At 44.2% G+C, this 17,771-nt stretch overlaps 1 protein-coding gene across 1 annotated transcript in view; it reads right to left on the bottom strand.

Annotated features, from left to right (window-relative positions):
• eya (eya transcriptional coactivator and phosphatase 2) overlaps window positions 1-10,291 on the bottom strand; it is a 295,670-nt gene extending 285,379 nt beyond the window's left edge. The window contains exon 1 of the mRNA XM_071592607.1: window positions 10,190-10,291. The gene's annotated coding sequence lies outside the window, so the exon portion shown is untranslated. The remainder of the gene's footprint in view (window positions 1-10,189) is intronic.
• Between the last annotated feature and the right edge of the window lie 7,480 nt (window positions 10,292-17,771).

Consider the following 17,771-nt stretch of genomic DNA (forward strand, 5'->3'; position numbering starts at 1 on the left):
CATAATTATGTCCGCGAAAATCGTTGCTCCCCCAGTTTCGAAACTTCCGAACCGGTCGCACATTATGAAAGACGGAGTGGCAGGCCCAGTATGTCCAGACCAGGGTGTCTGTCTCCTGGCGACAACAGTTGCTCAAGCATTGATCTTTATGCTGCTGGAATTGATTGCCGAATCGGATCGCGAGCAGCGCAGAGGAGCAAGATTTTTCAAAAGTAGTTATGACTAACTAGTGACGTATCCCTAATATTAGAGGAGCTATGGTGGGAATCACGCACGGAGCGAAGGTTAAATTACAGATTGAAGCAATTGCATACATTGGAAGGTCTCTTTAGCAGTAATTTGAAAATGTTATTACACCCATTGTACTACGCTAGGAGAGATCATGTCAATAAAATTAGAGAGATCAAATGTAGAACAGATGGATTTTGAGATGCCATTTTCTCCAAAGAACACAAAGGGATCAGAATAACAATCCGATCGCGCTAGGAGGGAAAAGCGTTTCTATTTTCTCATTCTTTCTTGGTTTGTAATCATTATCTCATCCACTCTTAGCTATCTTTCTTCATCTACATAAATTGTTCGCGATCCACCAAAAAGGTGTGTGGCAGGGGGTACAAATACCAGGTGGGATGGGTAAGGGATAAGGGAGAGGAATGAAGAAGGGAGAGGAATGAAGAAGGGAGAAAACATTCACTAAAAACCTCAAATGAAACGTGAATATATACATACATGCTGGCGAAAAACTTAGTTCAAAACAAGTAGCTATTTCACCCAATTGAATTGCATCGAGTTGGATTGTGAACAGTCAGTCATTCAGCCTACAATTGGTGGGAATAGGTGCCCGGAAAGGAAGTACGCTGCTGTTCCGGTGGAACTGGAACTGCTGTTCGCCGCTTGAACGGTAGGGGCCGTAATACTAAGGGGAAAAAGGACGAGTGATTGTCAAACGGACCAGTGTACCTTACCAGTGTGAGAGAAGGAGAAATAGAGAGAAAGACAGGCTCTGAGTGAGCTAGTGGCTGAAACTATAGTTAGGAAGGACTAATTTTGGATTGCGAACAATTGACTCCTTGTCACTTTTAACTTCTATCGTATGCTCAGAAAATTATATTTCACGCAGTATGCAGTTGAAATTTGAATGATTTACTTTTTAAAATTCTTTCGCACATTACACTTTAAATATGAATAAAGAAAAACTTAATTTTTGATGTTCCATGCCACCCTGACGATGACTTGCTTGTATTTCACCTATGGTAAATGTATTACGTCAGGAGGATTTCAGTCGATAAATAGAGATCGACTTTGAACTTTTTTCTTCAAGTGTGTTAAATATGTAAAAACTCCTACCTCATATTTATGACCCGACCTCCGGAACGGATGCCCTATTTTGTCCTTCTCTCCCCTGCGATGGCACCTCACCGCCCTCCGCGACGTGGTTGCGAAACACCCACCCCTACCCACCCACGACTCCCCTTCCCACTCCCCGCACGGATGCACGAGCGGCGAGATGGATTCCGCAACCCACGCCCTGCCCCGGACCCCCTCCCCCCGCCCGCGCACCACCCCTTCCATTGTTGCCGTGGGGCGTCGTCGTTTCGCCAGCCGCGCAAAATGCCGCCCACGTCACCACCCACCCTCTCGTCCATCCATCCCCCCTTGCACCCGGTGGGGGTGGTGCACCCCGCGGCCGCCGGGAAACCCAGGGCGCGCATCGCAAAATGAATATTGCTAAAAGCGCTCTCAAACTGCTTAAGTTCGGAGAAATTCACACTTCTCCATGGGTGTGTTCAAAATCTAGTGAGACTACCTCGGAAGGATTCGCCCTTCTTCGAAATGAAGATCGCGGCATTTTAAAATGTAATTCGCGGGAATGGGAGTCCATGCCATCATCCCCTAAACTGGCAGGTGAGCGCTGCTGGCCCCGGATACCCCTGACCGAAATGGCTTGCGACTGCCCACCCGCCCGCGTCCGCCCGGTAATATACCCACGCGACCAATATGGCCGGCGGGTACATTAACATGCGGGCACGGCCCGAGAGGGCTCGTCGGACAAATTTTCGGTCGTAAGTACCCAGGACCAGATCACTATTTGTGACTGTATCTCTTTAATAACTGAAAAATACATAGAACACAGCTCCGGGCGGGTCCGGAAAACAACTCCATTTCCCCGCCGGGGAGAGTAAAGCGCGACACTGATATCGATGTTTACACTGATGGTTACATTGAGGAGGAGCACCGTCTCTTGTACGCCGTATAGAGCCGCGTACGTTTCCAGTTCATTTATGTGCCAGCCTTCTGGCACTGGAAATGATCGAGAAAGTTCCCACTGCGGGATGACGACTCCGCCTTGGTTCAATGTTGAGTCGGTGCACACTTCTATGACGTCACTTGGCTGCGGTAAATACACATCCTTTTCGAGAATGTCGGTATCCAGAAGGCGTTTCCAAGCCGTCTCCTCGCGCCGGTAGATCTGTGACACCTTCCATGTTGGCAATCGCAGAATCCATGCCCCCCATGGGGATTATCTACTTGTCGCAATCGCGCTAAGATAGGAATTAAGGCCTTAACCCGGCGGATAGCCTTAGCTGTTAATTTCAAAGATTGATTATTGAATCCAAATCCATTCCGTGAGCGCCCTGGGTCCGCCGACATTCCACCGGTCACCCACTTGTGGTCACCCAGAGCGGTGGGACATGGGCCCGCCCTTTCGACCCAGGGACAATCCAAGCCGTGCAAACATTCCACGGCACCCCCGGAGTCACGGGTGGTGAGTCGAGTGGCGCCGCCTCCCCGCTCGGGCTAACGGAGTCGCAAGGGAGAGACACACGCAGGGGATGAAGTGCCCTTCGCCTCTCAACTTTAGCTCAAATACTTCCGGAAAAACCAGTAGCTTACACCGATTGAGCCATTGTTCGGAGATCAAGGGGTCCGAGTTCGAACACCGATAGGAGGATGACTTTTGCACTGAGAAGACCTAACATCTCACCGAACTCCTTTCTTATAGGGGCTGATCTGAACATTCTAGAAGTATAGCCATGCAAATGAACGAAAGGTAGTTCGTAGGTAGGGAGTAGATGATGGCATGAGCTCCCAAATGAGTAAATATCGCACATCTTCCGGACGGCAGGTAAATAAGTTTCATGCTTACATTGCATCAGTCATTTATGACACAATTGACAATGCAACAGGTCTCACCCCGCAAGCCACCACAAGGACGTTAGGTCACCGGTCGTATGTGCCACTGATGATCATTGGGCCACCGTCCTATTTCATTCTTACCGCCAATGTTACAGCAACCATGTACCCGGAGAATCTCTCCGATGCCAAGTATGAACTACCGACCGGGTGAAACTTCTTTGGAGGTGAAGAGCGCCCAACAGACGAGAGTCACCCCATCTTTAATACCACACGTCAGAAACTCGGAGTTCCCGGACCGCTTGGCTTGGAAATAAGGGTCGCAAGACAAAGGGAGGGGGCGGCCTTTCACTTTGGAAGGGTCCCCTCTGGTACGCCGGAGAGGGAGGGAGGGCGAGGCAAGGGAATCGACCGGCAAATAATTAATTCTCTTGTCTCTTGAAAAAAAACACAACCCAATAAATAGTCCAACTCTACAACAAGCCACTCTTCATCTCTGTGTACTACCTCCCTCCATTCATTCCTATCCTATTCCTACCCTTGTTTGCCTAACGTCCTCCTCTCTATTACAGTTTTCAACATCCCACTGCCGATTAATTTTCTATTCATCCATTTTTCCAGCCTTCATATTATTTCTCCCAACAAACCCCTCTTTTGACCCACCATACCAAGTACTTCCTCATTTGTTTTATTCTATGAACATTTCACCTTCTCCATTCTTCTCCACACCCACATTTCAAAAGCCTCCAATCTACGTCTATCCTCCTGCTTCAATGACCACGTTTCCGCACCGTACATAGCTACGCTCCATATCAAAGTTTTGACGAGTCTTTTCATTACGTCCATTACGTCCCTGTAATCAAATTCTTCTTCCTAGTGAAAAACTCTTTCCCAAATGCAATTCTCCTCCTTAATTCCCTACTAATTTGACCATTTTGGTCCAAAATACTTCCAAAATACGTATCTGCACTATATTGAAATGTAATGAAATAATTGACTTTGTAATTCCACACACTTAGTGTGTGGAATTACAAAGTCAATTATTTCATTACATTTCAATATGTTATGCAAATTCCATAAAGTTACGCCTGAGACAACAAATTGTATCTGCACTAGTTTTTGCCCTCCTATTTCAATGTTTAACTTAGCATTTCTCTTTATGGAAAACCGTATAACCTTAGTTTTATCCGTGTTGATTCTCATTCCATATCTATTGCAATGAATTTCCAATTCGGTCAGCAATGCTTGCAAACCCTTGGATGACTGGCAAACTAAAGCTTGGTCATCAGCAAACCTATCTGATTTTACGAATTCCCCGCCGACATTCATTCCTACCTCCAGTTCTCCCCATGCCTCTTTGATCATTTCTTCCATATACAGGTTGAACAGCAACGGTGATCATGGCCATTCCTTCCTAACACTGCCCATCCCGACGCTCTATCCTCCACTCGCACCTGAGCAGTCTGCGATATGTACAACGAGTTAAAATAAGACAGAGAGTAAGAATAATATTAACCAATATGCTTGATCAAACAATCATCTATTTTCAACCCGACATGCTCCCATCTGCGACTCAGGCTTCGGATTTTGCAATTACGAATTTACAGCGTGTGTTGGAGTTGGACACGATAAGCTGCAGACCACACCTTCCTCCTCCATCCGCCCTCTTTATGAATTACAGAAAACCAGCTGCACCGCAGGTCATTCATTCTGTTTGCCATTAGTGGAGCGAATTCGTAAGTCGTACTACCGTGGCTGGAGTTCCCTCCTTACGCCGCCGTTCGACGCACTCACAAAAAGTAAACGACGCCTCGACCTCTCCAGACACTTACGTTGGTTTACGTTACGTTTGCATTCGAACACGGCAAATGCCTTTCACGTCACAGTCCACTGACTCAAAGATTAAATAACTTAATAAGCACTATCATCATGAACTAAAATACCGAAAAAGAGAATGAAACTAAACGCATGAATGCCTACAGGACAAGTTCAACAAACTCGAGACCAAGTATGAACGCCGGATTCATCAATTTTTAAAGGCCACCAGCAAATTATCGAAATAGATGGCGTATTATCCGACATCGTAAGCGTTAGATCGGGTGTGCCACAAGGAAGTGTTACCGGTCCTCTATTGTTCCTTTCATTCATTATTTACATCGGTTCTAAGGTTTTCAGTAAACATTGTTTCTTTGGCAACAATGAATTGATATGTACAGGGAAATATAAAGATAGGACAGCATTATAAAATGACCTAACTGACATCCAAAAGTGGTGCGAGACATGGGAGCTCTAACTAAACATGAATGTGTTCCGATTAATGTTTGGAGTATTTCACCCGAAAACATGGGAACCATTGCTGACAACCTTTTACAGGGAGCCAACATAACAAACGTAGAATCGGTAAAATTTTTGGGTATAACGATAACTAAGGATATGTCCTGGAGAAAACACATTCGTGAAATTTGCGGAATAGCAAATAAAGGGCTAGGATTCATAAAAAGCATACTTGGGAAATATAATGAGAGAGTTAAAGAGCTTTGTTATTTTACGTTGGCAACCCCCCCCCCCCCCTTGAGTATACTGCGGGTGAATGGGATCCTCACTAGGAAGACAGTTTCGGGACCGGATCGAGTGCAACTTAATGCAGCTGGGGTTGTGAAAAGTTGTTATGAACACAGTAGCAGTGTCACGACATTGTTGGAAGAATTAGGAGGGAACAACCAGTTGACCGTGGGTTGAAACACAGGTTAATTTTACTGCGTTAATTTGAGGCAGGTGACTTATCCGAGGATGTTTAGGGCATATTACACGCCCCCGCTTACTACGGTAGATGCGGTCACCAATGTAAAATCAGGGAGATTGATAGCATAACGGGTATATTTAAAATGTCGTTTTTTTCCTCGACAACATTAGAGATCATAATAAGCATGTCAGCAATGGCGTAGGAAATAATTACAGGGTTCGTCCGGAAAATAAGTGTACTGACTACTGATTTTTTCCCGCCGCTCCAGGCGCGCCCAGCACCGCTCTGACGGGCTGCGATTGGAGGGGGGTATGTTGGCAAGCGACGCTGAAAAAGGCAGTCGGCTCTGAGCTGTGGTGTAGTGAGGAGCTCTGTTAACGCGAACCTCCACGCTCGACCCACGTCACGGAACGCGATGCCGAAGTTTTTGGAGCAGCGTTATTCCATCAAATTTGCGGTAAAGCTTGGGAAATCGTCTACCGAAACTGTCGGTATGATTAACCAGGCTTACGGGGAGTCAGCCATGTCCAGAAACATGATCTTTCGGTGGCACAAGATGTTCGTGGAGGGCAGAGAAGAGGTCGACGACGAGTCTTCGAGAGGTTCCCGATGATGCCTTCGCGGGAGCGTTCCAGGAATGGGAACGCCGCTGGAACAAGTGCATCGACTCACAAGGGTCCTATTTTGAGGAATATTAGCTTAAGATATGTAAAAGTGTAATAATTTTTTTTCCTGAGCTCAGTACACTTATTTTCCGGACGAACCCTGTACAATTGGTAGCGTACATATACTACATTTGTGCAAATCCACTACCACTATACACTACATCTTGCATGTTTCTTCCTACACGTTTTCTTTTTATTTAATAGACCCTTATTTTTAAAATATATACTGCATGATTCGATGGTAATTATCCTGTTATTAAATATTATTTCAAGTAAAAGCCTTCTTTCATGTGATCAACTTCAATCCAGTGCATGATCAAACTGATTTTTGGGCAGAGATATCAAGATTGGGATTGCGCATGCATGGCTGGCGACACAACACACCCTGCCACACGCCCTTGCGGTGGCTTGCGGGGTTTTACGTTGATGTAGATGAACATGTGCGCAATTCCATGAGCCTTGTGGCATATGGTTGATCTGAAACATCTATAATAGTTCGCAAGGCCCTCAGTGGCTGGAAAATGGCTACTGCAACACCTACGTTCCATGCGTGCGATGGGTAATCCTAGATAGTGTTAGTTCTCTACCGTTGTTAATAATTAGATACGCTCATTTGCAGTCTTTGTTCAACAGAGAAACCCGTAGCCCTGAGGAGTAAGTAGCATTAGCAGATGACCTCTTTGCAGCAGAGGAATATTCCAGGTGATGCGGCTGTTCTAAATTACTAACTAAAAAGATTTCGGCGAAGGGCCTCATATTGCGGAAGCGGCCGCAGAAGCTCAAGGGAGGGAGAAAAGAAGTAAACGAAGAATAAGTAGAATGAGTGAGGAAAGAGGAGCAGGAAGTTGTTACAGACAACAAGAAACTGTAACAGATACGGTTGAACGAGGCATGTTGAAGATTTAAATATTTATTTATTTATCACCTCTTTATTCCTGTCGAGATTGAGATGAAAGTCCCTTCTTCCACCTCAACCCTAAACATAATAACGAAGACAATTACAATAGGTAATATGAATAAGTACAAAGCATAAGTCCAAATTGGTGCAAAGAATGCAATAATAATTTGAAAAATCACTAAAAATGGAGTGTGGGAAAATATATGGAAAATTAGACATTGGCTGGTATATATAATAGAGAGAGTGCAGCGCTTATATACGGACACACACGAGGTTTCATCACCGGGCTAGCGACACATTCCCCAGACTTCTCCGAAGCATTATACTTAGCCAGAATATCGAAAACAGTTGATCTGGGACACAGAAAGAATCGAACTTTTTCACTGGACGAACGCCCAACGCGAACACTTTCGATAAGAGCGGCTCTTCGATTGTACTCCGAACTTGAACGTACCATCTCGGAAATTTTGAGGTTATGACTCTAATCCTGAAGAATTAAGAAATGTAAAATGAAAAAAATGGACAATCCTGCACAAGCAGCTCTACAAACTTCGCCCAGGGCGAAATTGAAATAGCACTTTGATCAGCTACTAGTTGAAAAAAGAGGGAACAGAACAAAAGAATATCGCTGGTGCAGTGGCAGCCCCCTGCGTAAAGAGCCTCTGATCATCAAGGGAGAAGGGAAAGAGCCACCAAGGAAGGTGAACAATGCAGTATTCTAAAAAATAGGTCGCTACATGAGATCGAAGGGAATATAAGGGAAGATCAGGCAGGGTTATATTTCTTAGCCTCAGACAATTTCAGTGGAGAGGGTTTTCATTCGATATGGAAGGATCTGGGAAAGGTCAACAATTCTGTGCACATGCTTCTTGGTCAAATTTGGAAAGCAATCGAAAATAATAGTGTTAATAATAGGATCTCCACGAACAGCACTAAGCAAACGTGCACCCTAGCAGTATCAGCTGCAATTAACATAGGATAGAAGCTTTCTGCTTTTTCCTGCACATCCTAAAAACTTAGAAAAGGCGGTGTTACGTCTCTAACCCTTTGGAAGGTGTTCTCACAATGGAGTCGATCCTGTCCATACGTGGTCTGTGCGATACATGCACCAACTCGTGCAATCTGGCGGCCATGACGCGGACTATGGCCCAGCCCACTAGCAGTGCTAGTTGCCAGAGACCCAATCAGCCATCTGTGCTTGGCGGATCGTCGAGCTGTGCGCATGGTGCCAGTTATGTTACTTTCTGTTGTCCTTGTTTTTACTGTTTGCCCAAAATGGAAATTGACGAAATCACGGAGCAACGAATCAACATCAAGATTTTAGGTGAGGTGTGGTAAAATTTATCAAGAAATTACTGACATGTTGACAGCTGTTTACGGCGACAATGCTCTGAAGACAGCATCCGTGTATTCAAGTGGATCAAGCGTTTTAAAGATGGCCGACAAGACGCCACGGATGATGATGCAAGGCCGGGACGACCTTCAACCACCTGTGTTGACGACAATATTGATCGTGTGTGGTCCCTTGTCCTTACCGATCGTCGAAAAACTGTCCGAATGATAGCTGATGAACTAAAATTCAGGAAAATCAACAGTGCACACTATTTAACCGAACATTTGAGTTTTTTTTTTAAGTGTGCAAAAATCGTGCCCAATCTGCATTGATTGTTCGCTAGCTTATGGTAAAAAATTCAATCACCATCCATGATCACCCTCCTTATTCGCCAGATCTCGCCCCCTGCGACTGTTTCCTATTCCCAAAATGGAAAAATGTGATGATGAGACATCACTGGGAAGATGTGGACACAATAAAGCAAGAGAAGACGAGAAAACTAAAAAACCTAACTGCCGAGGACTTCCAAGGGTGCTTTAATAAACAGTGGAAAAGAAGATTGAATAAGTGCATAGCCATACGAATGGAGAGTACTTTGAAGAAGGGGACAAAATCGATGCAGACTAAATTTTGCAAAATAAAGTTTTTATGGCTTCAGTTCGCGTATTTATTGGACAGGGCGTCCACTTTATGTAGAACAATATACTCTCCACTGTTTGCAGATCTCCAGGTTCATTCATCAAAGCCAGCAGGATGCTACGTTCATCATAGTAAAGTTATTTGAACGAGGTCTTCCAGTAAATATGAATAAAACCGAATATCTGGTATTAGGAGGACATGGAAAATATAAAACCCACCTTCAAGGAGTCCTCAAGACAGTACATCACTTACGTTACATGGGTTCAATTACTCACGAATCAGCAAGGAGTGAATTTGATTTAGAATGCGGAATGCTTCTTACTCCAGATGCATTTGAAATGTAAAATTGGGTAATGCAGGGTGAAAATGTGAGGAAGTAAAGGGGAGAATCCAGCAAATAAGAGTAGAGTAGAGAGCATCTTGGTCCATGGGGTCCATGGGGAGGTCGACTTTGGGTGAAGGCCCCGAAAGGTTAAATACAAGCAGTGGAGATGGAGGGTGGGAATAAGCAGAGGGTACGCGCGTTGGGCGAGAGAGAACCAGAAGGATCCGGAGGTGTTGGATCTCTCCAGTGGTGCGGCCATTTGCGAAGACTGGACGAGGGAAGATGGCCAAGGCCTCTTGTTAGACTGGACACCACAACATACATGGGAGGGACAAACGCGGACGACCTTCGGAGGGACCGAAAGGGGAGTGCAATTGCAACGACCGAGGAGGCTGGGAATACAGGAGAACCACTGGAAAGAGGAAAGAGCCGTAAATGCAAAAATAATTACTCGCGGAAAATCCAACGATGGCGGCGGAGGGAGTTTCAGTTGTCAGGGCGACAAAACGCCGCTGCTACGAACGTTCCGTTCCGGGGCGAACAGGTGGCATCCGCCCCGCACCGGTGGCGGAGGGTTTACACGCCTGGGTATCGCAATAACACGAGCCGCCCTCCGGGAATAAAGGCGGCTCTCCGTGGGGGGAGAGAGGGGCATCATCTCTCCACAGCATCTCCCCCACACTTACCGCCGACTGCGTCACGAGAGGCAACCAACCCCCCCGCCCCGCTCCCCACCCCCACGGGTCGCGATTGCCGGGGTAAACCGCCCGTGAGCGGAGAGAGAGGGAGAGGTGGGGTGTGGGGGGGGGATCTCCTGCAGTCGGCGAGAGGAACTGCCGATTGCGACCAAACGCTCACACGCACGCAGACATGGCCACGCATCGATTGCAATATGCGATATTACACAATAATATATGGAGCCTAAGGGCCAATGAAATCTATCGCCGGGGGAAATCCGAAGAAGGACGAAAAAGTGGGTGAAGGGATGGAAGGGGGGCAGTGACACACATTAATCCGCAATCCGCGGCACATTAATCCGCAATTTTAGGAACCAATGGCGTGGTCGAAGAAAGTTTTACGTCTACAGCAAAAGACCTTTTACTTTTCCACAGACTTTTATCATAAGGTACAACGCGATTCAAAGACTTGCGGCATCATCAGGTACCTTATAATAAAAGTCTGTGGAAAAGTAAGTCTTTTACTATGGATAATAAATATTTCTACGAAGTGAATCCTGAAACAGTAGAATATAAAAGGTTTGCGTAATTTAACGCACAAATTAAGGTAAGTATCGATGTTTAAGGATGCACCAAGCCCCAGTTTGATATGATCGCAGATAAATGATGCCTCTCCGGTATTTGAATCGCAATGAAGAGAAAAAAGTGAATTTCCGTCGGCAGAAGTGCAACGGCGCCTGCGCCGTTACAAACCAAGAGGTGAGGAGGAGGAAGGAGGGCGCGCGGAAATTTCGGAAGGCGTAAATACTTTTGGCGCGGAATTCAGCAATTCAGTTTTATACACGCACTGCAACAGCTCATTCAAGGGAGAGCTTTGAGCCTACTATTGCGTCCACCGGGTTCCCTAGAGTGGGTTGACCTCTAGGTCGAAACGCTAGCTGCAATATAAACGGGTGTAATCGACGAATAAGCAGTCGCGAAAACTAGAGACGGTGCTCGAAGGCCATCCATCTCAATATCCCACGAAAGCACGTCCTCAGCGTGCGAGTTGGACTCGACGGGAAGAGACGGAGCCACGGTCGGATATTCAGCAGTGATTGGAAGAGGATATTGAAAAATGTAAAAACGGTGGATCCATTGAATAGAGATGGATTCTAATTAAGAATAGGTTACTAATATCCGCATAGAAAACAATGGGATGAAAGAAACCTGGGATCACAGGCGAAGTATCCGACCTACAAGTAGATAGAAGAAAGTAAATAGACAGTTAGTAAACACTCAAATACTAAGAATATGTGGTATCACTTTCTTGACATCACGCGCTTAGTAGTAAACAGGTTCACTCCACGTAAATTTATAAAAGACAACACGGAACCTAGATGGTACAACGCAGACGTTAGAAAATTATTGCGACGCCAGAGGCTATTTCAGCTAAGGAAAAATACAAGGAATGCTATCTGTAGCGATAAAAGGAGAAATGCCACTTCTAAGATATCTAGAGCGAATGCCAGGAAGGAATTTCGGAGAGCCCTGAACGAATTCAAAAGGGAAAGATTAGCAGACAATTTAAAAGAGAATCCAAAAGCATTTTGGTCGTACGTCAGAGAGTTCCGGGCAAATAAGACTAGAGTTAACTCAGTCAAAAACGATGAAGGCATAAGATAATCTAGCAGTTTGGGAAAGGCCAACATATTTAATGCCTTCTTTCAAAGGGCATTCAGCAATGCCAATTGGTATTCACCATGAGGGTAAAAATAAACTTTACACTTCCACAATAAAATTGGTATTCACCAATTTTTATCGCATAACAAATAACTAATTTATTAGGTGAAATGACCCCTGTTTTGAAGTACGTCTTCCTCCAGCAGGAACAGAAATTTGCAGGTTATTTGATAGATTTTTAGCAGATATTTTCCCTTTTCCTTCCTCTCCCATTTCCTCCCCATCACTTGCCCGTTCCACTTGGTGCTTGAATCCCCTGCCACACAACTTTTTGGGGGATCTCGGGGTATTTATGCATTTAGATTCCCCACCGAATGTCTCCGATAGCTCAAAAAATCGTTCCCGCCAACCCGCGCCCAAAATTGGATTTTCATACCGAGGAATAGAAACGTTTATTGAAAAATATAACCCTAACAAATCTCGAAGTCCTATCAAAAACCAACTCGTACATTTAAGGAATCTGGTTCGGAAATTGCGGTGTACGTAGAAATGAGAATATAGATAGCATACATATATTTCTGTATTTAAGAAGCCGCTATGAAATCACAAGTTTACCATTTATTGGAAAACGATTAATGTAACACCCATATTAAAAAACGGAGACGGAGAGGAACCGAGCCATTAACAACATATTTCCGTCATATCCATTTCGTGCAAGGCTATAGAACATACAGTTACTGGGTCGATGGAGAGAAACCTCGACAGTCAAAGTTAGTGATTAAAAACCAGCAGTTTCTGAAAAGGTTAACCTTGCGAACCTAAGTACCTCCTGGTAAACCACTCACAAAGCTGAAGCCTATGGAATAGATAGCATTATCTTGGGCTGGATTAATTACTTTCTTAATTGTCGGATACAAAGAGTAGTCATAGATGGATTTGATGGAGTTGGATGAATTAGAAGTCACTTCATCTGTTCTATTCGCAAGGTTTAACGGGCCGCTTTAATTATTTTATTACGCTTTCAATATTACCTCCGCGGTTCACCTTCTCCTCCCTTAGGTTCCTTCTCTCCCTTGAGGAAGGTGGTGCCACCGAAAATTCGGAATACGTGAAAGTTTCTTTTGTGTGTGTATATGTTCGTAGGAGCTATCTTAGGGTAAAATAATGAGTGAGTGAGTATACATATATATATATATATATATATATATATATATATATATATATATATATATATATATAACCATAAGCACAGTAATTAATCCAAAGGTAGGTTTCGTAGGTGATGGAAGGCATCACCCAGTACTAAGCGATACCTATACGGCGAGTGAAAATTCACACATCAGGGTAGGGGGGCCAGTTCCTTTCCCTGTGCCGGTTATGGTTTCCCAGGAAGACCTGGTACCCGAAAAATCACTTTAGCTTGGGTGGAGCTGCAGGTGCCCAGAGTGCCTTGCCCGGAAATCGAACCCGGGACCCTCCGGTCAGTAGTCCAACGCTCTACCCTCTGGACTACCGCGACCCACACTTATGTATATATATATATATATATATATATATATATATATATATATATATATATATATATATATATATATATATATACACACACACACATATATTTTGAGGAAGGCAACCGGAAACCACCACAATTATCATTCCCAAGATAAATATGATAGTCACTACAGAGATTTTGAGTCCTGGCAACTACGGGGCTCGGCCCAATCGGCCGTTATTCCTGCCCGGCAGCGGGGGAGGCAAGGCTTCCGCGGTCATCATCCCACGAAACCCTTGCAATGGAAAACCGGCAGCAGCAGGACAGAAGCGCAAGAGAAGAAGACCACATTAGTTAGAATAGGAACGTGGAATGTTAGGACAATGATAAGGGGAGGGAAATTGGAGAATATTAAGCGAGAGATTGAAAGGGGAAATATAGATATTTTAGGTCTATGCGAGGTGAGATGGGAGGATAGCGGGGATTGCTGGAGTGACAATTATAGAACAATATAACGCGGCGGGGACAGTGCAAACGAGGGGTCGCCATAGTATTAAATAAAGAGGTAGGATAAGCGTAGTGAACATAGAACAGGCAACGGATAGAATATTAACAGTAGAGATAAAAGCAGAACCGACGAACTTGGTTATTGTTCAGGTATACATGCCACCGAGCAACCATACGGAGGAACAGGTCGATAGGATATACGATCCGTTAGAGGACATAATCGCGTGTGTTACTGCAGGAAACATTTAATAGTGATGGTGGATTGGAATGCGACGGTAGGCGAAGGAAGAGATGGTGATGAGGTGGGGGACTACGGTTTAGGGACGAGGAATGACCGCGGGGAGAAAGCAATTGAGTTCTGCAGAAGACAGGGGTTAGTCATCACCAACACTTGGTTTCGACACCACAAAAGACGCTGGTATACATGGAAAATGCCAGGTGACTCAGAAAGGTATCAGCTGGGTTATATTCCTATTAGACACAGTTTTAGGAACAGTGTGATAAATTGGCACTGCTTTCAGGGAGCGGATGCAGACTCTGGCCACAATTTACGTGTAATGAAATGTAGCGTCCGTTTCAAAAAGATAAGGCAGGGCGGCGGGTTATAAAAGGGAATGTAGACGCATTAAATGGATTGAAAAGGAAGGAGTACCAACAGGCTGTAGAGGAAATTATGGCGGATGGTAAAGAGCTGAGTACTAACGAAGAAAAATGGGAAAGTATCAAGAAAGGGTTGTCTAAAGCCGCAAAAGACACTATTGGAACCGTTAACGCCAAAAGGACTAGGAAACCATAGATCATGGATGAGATGATTACAATTATGGATAAGAGGAGAAAATGGAAGAATGTAAATACAGAGTTAGGCAAAATGAAGTACAAAGAGTTAAACAATTAATTGAGGCGGGCAACAAATAGGGCAAGGGAAGCATGTTGGAAGACGGAGTGCGAAGATATGGAAAGTTTGCAGAAAAAGGGTGAAATAGGCGCGCTGTACAGCAAAGTTAAATCTTTATCGGGAAGTAAGAAAGGAAGGTCGATGATAGCAGTTAGAGATAAGGCGGGTAAGGTAATATTTGACACAGAAAAGATCCAGGAGAGATGGAAGGAATATATAGAAGGACTGTATAGTAAAGAACTCAGACCAACAAAGTTAGACATTTCTTCTGTCTTCCATGGAGGAAGACAGCTTAGGTCCAGGCATACTAGACAATGATATAGAAAAGGCATTAAGGCAGATGAAACTAAATAAGTCCGTGGGGGTAGATAAAATTCCCGTGGAACTTTTAAAATCCTTAGGAAAATGTGGGAGGAAGAGGCTATATGGGCTGATCCGTAGTATTTATGAGGAGGGAATCTGGCCGGAAGACTTTGTGAGATCAGTTTTAGTTCCTATTCCGAAAAAGGTAAAGGCCACGTCATGTGAGGACTATAGGACAATTAGTTTGATATCCCACGCAGCTAAAGTTGTTCTCAGGATCATAAACAAAAGGATAGAGAGTAGGGCAAATGATTACTTAGGGGATGATCATTTTGGGTTTAGGAAGGGGAGAGGTACGCGTGATGCCATTGCAGTAATGAGATTATTAATCGAGAGGAATATAGAACACAACCAGGAGATATTTGCCTGTTTCGTAGATTTCGAAAAAGCGTTTGATAGAGTGAATTGGGGAAAACTAATGAGTATATCGCAGAAAATAGAAATAGATTGGAGGGAAAGGAGGCTAATCCGCAACCTGTACATGTCTCAGACTGCTCAGGTACGGGTGGGAAACGGGGAGTCAGGATGGGCAGTGTTAGGAAGGGGTGTAAGGCAGGGTTGCCCATTATCACCGTTGCTGTTCAACCTGTATGCAGAGGAAATAATCAAAGAGGCATGGGAAGAACTGGAGGTAGGAATGAAAGTGGGCGGGGAATTCGTAAAATGAGTTAGGTTTGCTGATGATCAAGCTTTAGTTGGTCAGTCAGCCAAGGGGTTGCAAGCATTGCTGAGTGAATTGGAAATTTAGTGCGACAGATATGGGATGAGAATCAATATTAAAAAAACAAAGGTAATGCGATTTTCTAGAAAGAAAAAGGCTAAGCTAAACATTAAAATAGGAGGGCAAACACTAGAGCAGGTAGAACAGTTTACGTATCTCGGTAGTGTTTTGGACCAACACGGTCAAAGTAGTAGGGACGTAAGGAGAAGAATTGCGCTAGGCAAAGAGGCTTTCACAAGGAGAAGGGAGTTGATGACAGGGAATAAGTAAGGATGTTAAGAAAAGACTCGTAAAAACTTTGATATGGAGCGTAGCTATGTACGGCGCGGAAACGTGGTCACTGAAGCAGGAGGATGGACACAGACTGGAGGCTTATGAAATGTGGGTGTGGAGAAGAATGGAGAAGGTGAAATGGACAGAGAAGAAAACAAATGAGGAAGTATGCTGGACAAAAAGAAGGTTTTGTTGGAAGAAATCCTATGGATGCAGGCAAACGAGGAAAGTGAAGAAATAGGATAAGGATGTTGGACAGGAAGAAGGGAGGAAGGAAGTACTCTGAGAGGAAGAGGGACCTGATGTAGAGTAGGATGCTAGATTTTGTTTTGTTAGCAGTCATAAAATATTTCGTTTGTAGTTGTGTCCAAGAACTTACCTTAACCGTTAGATTACCTTATATCTATGGGTCGTGGTAGTCCAGGGGTAGAGCGTTGGAATGCTGACCGGAGAGCCCCGGGTTCGATTCCCGGGCAAGACACTCTGGGCACGTGCAGCTCCACCCACGTAATGTGATTGTTCGGGTACGAGGTCTTCCTGGGAAACCATAACCGGCATAGTGGAAGGGACTGGCCCCCCTACCTTGATGTGTGAATTTCACATGCCGTATAGTGCCTAGTAATGGGTGAACTCTAGCATCACCTACCAAACCGACCTTCGGGTTGATTACTGTGTTTATGGAGATATATATATATATATATATATATATATATATAGATATATAGTACAATACACAGTAACACATAATATAGAAACACAAAAAAAGAGAACACTCACACGTATTTTCTTGATATTTCGACGGAAACAATCCGTCTTCCTCTGAAGATATAGAAGTAATGCATCGGATTGATATATATATATATATATATATATATATATATATATATATATATATACTACCTTGATCAAAAAGTTCCCGGAATAGTCACCGTGTGGCGCTCCCATCGTTCCGATTTGAGTTCTGTTTTTTTGTTAAATTGGTACATCTGTTGTTGATATTCCCTTTAAATCTTAGTGTCATAACTTGACATTTGCAAAAGTTACGGTCGGTTTTCGGTATGTCCATCAGTGCTTCCTGCGATTTTTCCATTACTTCCTCTCGGCTGCTAAAACGCGTTCCCCGTAATGGTTTTTTAACTCGATTGAACAGAAAGAAGTCACAGGGAGCCAAATCAGGTGAATTCGGTGGCTGTTGGATGGTATTTGTTGCATTTTTCGTCAAAAAATTACGAATAATGATAGCACCGTGCGACGGTGCGTTATCATGGTGCAAAATCCACGAGTTTTCTGCCCACATTTCTGGTCTCTTTCGGCGAATTGCTTCACGCAAACGTCTCATAACGCCCAAATAATACTCTTTGTTTACTGTCTGGCCTTCTGGCAAAAATTCATGATGCACTACACCGTTGTAATCCATGAAAACCGTCAGCATTGCCTTCTTTT

Source organism: Hetaerina americana, unplaced genomic scaffold, assembly GCF_022747635.1.
Source record: "Hetaerina americana unplaced genomic scaffold, ioHetAmer1.1.p SCAF_5, whole genome shotgun sequence".
Lineage (NCBI taxonomy): Eukaryota > Metazoa > Arthropoda > Insecta > Odonata > Calopterygidae > Hetaerina > Hetaerina americana.